At 26.5% G+C, this 5,222-nt stretch overlaps 1 pseudogene; it reads right to left on the bottom strand.

Annotated features, from left to right (window-relative positions):
- Window positions 1-3,624: 3,624 nt before the first annotated feature.
- On the bottom strand, window positions 3,625-4,517 carry LOC115895841 (annotated as a pseudogene).
- Window positions 4,518-5,222: the final 705 nt, after the last annotated feature.

Genomic DNA, 5,222 nt, shown 5'->3' with positions numbered 1-5,222 from the left:
TCTATGTCTATATTTTATACCTATATCTATTATAACTCCTATGTCTGTATTTTATACCTATATCTATTATATCTATTATGTCTATATTTTATACCTATATCTATTATGCCTATTTTTTATTCCAATATCTATTATATCTATTATGTCTATATTTTATATCTTTATCTATTATATCTATTATGTCTGTATTTTATACCTATATCTGTTATATCTATTTTGTCTACATTTCATATCTATATCTATGATATACACTATATCTATATTTTATACCTATATCTATTATATGAATATTTGATACCCATATCCATTATATCTATTAAATCTATATTTTATACCTATATCTATTATATCTATTATGTCTATCTATTATATCTATTATATCTATATTTTATACCTCTATCTATTTTATCTATTATGTCTATGTTTTATACCTATATCTATTATATCTATTGTCTATATTTTATACCTATATCTCTTATATCTATTATGTCTTTATTTTATACCTATATCTATCATATCTATTATGTCTGTATTTTATACCTATATATATCACATCTATTATGTCTATATTTTATACCTATATCTATTATATCTATTATGTCTGTATTTCATACCTATATATATTATATCTATTATGTCAATATTTTATGCCCATATCTATTATATATTATGTTTATATCTTATACCTATATCTATAATATCTATTACGTCTATATTTTATAACGTTATCTAGTATATCTATTATGTGTCTATTTTATACCTATATCTATTATGGTTATATTTTATATCTATATCTATTATAACTATTATGTCTATATTTTATAGCTATATATAATGTCTATATTTTATATCTATATCCATTATATATATTATGTCCATATTTTATATCTATATCTATTATGTCTATATTTTACACCTATATCTATTATATCTATTCTGTGTATATTATATTCGTATATTTATTATATCTTTAAGTGTATATTTTTTACCAATATCTATTATGTCTATATTTTATACCTATATCTATTATATCTATTTTGTATACGAACATCTATTTAATCTATTATATCTATATTTTATGCCTATTATATCTATAATGTCTATATTTTATACCTATATGTATTATGTCTATATTTTATACCTATATCTATTAAATCTATTAGGTTTATGTTTTATACCTATATCTATTATATCTATTATGTCTATATTTTATACCTACATCTATTGTATCTATTATGTCTAAATATTGTACCTATATCTATTATGTCTATATTTTATAACTATATCTATTATATCTATTATGTCTATATATTATACCTATATCTATTATATCTATATTTTATACCAGTATCTATTATATCTATTAGGTCTATATTTTATACCTATATCAATTATACCTATTATGTCTATAATTTATACCTATATCTATTATATCAATTATGTCTATATTTCATACGTACATCTATTGTAACTATTATGTCTATATTTTATACCTGTATCTATTATGTCTATATTTTATACCTATTTCTATTATATCTATTATGTCTATATTTTATACCTATATCTATTATGTCTATATTTTATACCTATATCTATTATGTCTATATTTTATTTATTTTATTTTATTTTTTTTTTGAATTCTGATTTTATTTTATTTTTCTTTCTTTTTTTTTTATTATACTTAAGTTCTAGTGTACATGTGCATAACGTGCAGGTTTGTTACTTATGTATACTTATGCCATGTTGGTGTGCTGCACCCATCAACTCGACAGCACCCATCAATTCATCATTTATATCATGTATAACTCCCCAATGCACTCAGTCCCTCCTCTCCTCTCCCCCCTCCCCATGATAGGCCCCAGTGAGTGATGTTCCCCTTTCCGAGTCTATGTCTATATTTTATACCTATATCAGTTATGTCTATATTTTATACCTATATCTATTATGTCTATATTTAATACCTATATCTATTATATCTTTTATGTCTATATTTTATACCTATATCCACTATATCTATTATGTCTATACTTTATACCTATATCTATTATGTCTATTATGTCTTTATTTTATACCTATATCTATCTGTATCTATTATGTGTATATTTTATACCTATATCTATTATATCTATTATGTCTATATTTTATACCTATAACTATTATGTCTATATTTTATACCTATATCTATTATATATACGGTGACTATATTTTATGCATATATCTATTAAATTTATTATGTATATATTTTATACCTATATATATTATATCTATTATGTCTATAATTTATTCCTATATCTATTATATCTATTATGTCTATATTTCATACCTATATCTATTACGTCTATATTTTTTACCTATATCTATTATATCTATTATGTCTATATTTCATACCTGTATCTATTATGTCTATATTGTATACCTATATCTATTATATCTATTAGATTTATATTTTATCATTATATCAATTATATCTATATTTTATACGTATATCTATTATATCTATTATATGTATATTGTGTACCTATATCTATTATATCTATATTTTATACCTTTATGTATTATATCTATTATGTCTATATTTTATACCTATATCTATTATACCTCTTATGTCTATATATTATATTTATTGTGTCTGTACTTTATACCTATATCTATTATGTCTATATTTTATATCTTCATCTATAATATCTATTATGTCTATATTTTATACCTATATCTCTTATATCCATTTTGTCTATATTTTATACGTATGTGTATTATATCTACTATGTCTATATTTTACACCTATATCTATTATGTCTATTATGTCTGTATTTTATACCTATATCTATTATGTCTAAATATTATACCTATATCTATTATGTCTATATTTCGTACCTGTATCTATTATAACCATTATGTCTATACTTTGTACCTATATCTATTATGTCAATATTTTTTACCTATATCTTTTATAATTATTATGTCTATATTTGATAACTATATCTATAATATCTATTATGTCTGTATTTTATACTTATTTCTATTATGTCTGTATTTAATACCTATATCTATTATGTCTATATTTTATACGTATATTATATCTATTATGTCTATGTTTTATACCTATATCTATTATATCCATTATGTCTATGTTTTATGACTATATCTATTAAATCTATTATGTCTATATTTTATGCCGATATCTATTATGTCTATATTTTATACCTATATCTATTATATCTATTATGTCTATATTTTATAACTATATGTATTAAATCTATTATATCTATATTTTATACCGATATCTATTATGTCTATATTTTATACCTCTATCTATTATATCTATTATGTCTATATTTTATACCTATATCGATTAAATCTATTTTGTCTATATTGTATATCTATATCTATTATGTCTATATTTTATACCTATATCTATTATATCTATTATGTCTATATTTTATACCTATAATTATTATATCTAATATGTCTATATTTTATACCTATATCTATTATGTCTTCATTTTATATCTATATCTGTTGTATCTGTCTATATTTTATACCTATATCTGTTGTATCTATTATTTCTATATCTTTTTTTTTTTTAACAGGCTTAATTCACTTTATTTTTCTTGTATAAAAAGCCTATGTTGTAGCCACAGCTGGAGCCTGGGTCCGCTGCACGGAGACTCTGGTGTGGGTCTTGACAAGGTGGTCAGTGAATTCCTGATAGGTAGACTTGGTAAACACAGTCTCCTTCCACAGGTCAGGGGTCAGGTAGCTGTAGGTCTTAGAGATGGCATCAAAGGTGGCCTTGGAGAAGTTGCCCAGGGTGGCAGTGCAGCCCCGGGCTGAGGTGTAGCAGTCATCAATAGCAGCCATCATGAGCAGCTTCTTGGGCACAGGCGCTGAGACGATGCCAGTACCCCTGGGTGCAGGGATGAGGCGCACCAGCACAGAGCCACAGCGGCCTGTCACCTTGCAAGGGACGGTGTGGGGCTTGCCGATCTTGTTCCCCCAGTAGCCTCTGCGCACCGGGACAATGGAGAGTTTGGCCAGGATGATGGCCCCACGGATGGCGGTGGCCACCTCCTTGGAGCACTTAACACCCAGGCCGACGTGGCCATTGTAGTCCCCGATAGCAACAAACGCCTTGAACCTGGTGCGCTGACCAGCACGGGTCTGCTTCTGCACCGGCATAATCTTCAAAACCTCATCTTTGAGAGAGGCCCCCAAGAAAAAGTCAATGATCTCAGATTCCTTAATGGGCAGAGAGAAGAGGTAGATCTCCTCCAGGGACTTGATCTTCATGTTCTTGACCAAGCGTCCCAGCTTGATGACGGGCATCCACTCCTCATCCTCGGCCTTGCCTCCGCGAGCTCCGCGGCCTCGGCCCCGACCTCGTCCACGGCCGCGACCCCGGCCCCGGATGCCACTGCCGAAACCTCCGCGGAAGACACCGCGGATCCCCATCCCAGGGCCACCAGGGCCTCCGGACCACCCCGCTGCACCGGCGTCATCCGCCATTTGGTGTTTTCTCGGAGAACAAGCTTATGTCTATATCTTATACATACATCTATTATATCTATTATGTGTATATTTTATACCTATATCTATTATATCGATTATGTCTATATTTTAAACCTATATCTATTATATCTATTACGTCCATATTTAATACCTATATCTTTTATATCTATTATGTCTATATATTATATCTATATCTATTATATCTATTATGTCTATATTTTATGCCAATATCTATTACATCTACTATGTCTGTATTTTATACCTATATCTATTATATCTATTATATCAATGTTTTATACCTATATCTATTAAATCTATTATGTCTATATTTTATACTTATATCTATTATATCTATTATATCAATGTTTTATACCTGTATCTATTATATCTATTATGTCTATATATTATACCTATATTATATCTACAATGTCTACATTTTATACCTATATCTATTATGTCTGTATTTTATACGTATATCTATTATATATGTTATGTCTATATTTTATACCTATATCTATTTTATTTATACTTTATACCTATATCTATTAATACTATTATATCTATATTTTACAGCTATATCTATTATAACTATATTTTATACTTATATCTATTGTATGTGTATTTACTACCTGTATCTATTATATCTATTATATTTATTTTTTATAATTATATCTATTATATCTATATTTTTTCCTGTATCTATTATATCAATT

Source organism: Rhinopithecus roxellana, unplaced genomic scaffold (assembly GCF_007565055.1).
Source record: "Rhinopithecus roxellana isolate Shanxi Qingling unplaced genomic scaffold, ASM756505v1 contig3040, whole genome shotgun sequence".
In the NCBI taxonomy this organism is placed as follows: Eukaryota; Metazoa; Chordata; class Mammalia; order Primates; family Cercopithecidae; genus Rhinopithecus; species Rhinopithecus roxellana.
Note: the sequence above shows the minus strand (reverse complement) of the source record. Positions and strands in the feature narration are given on the sequence as shown.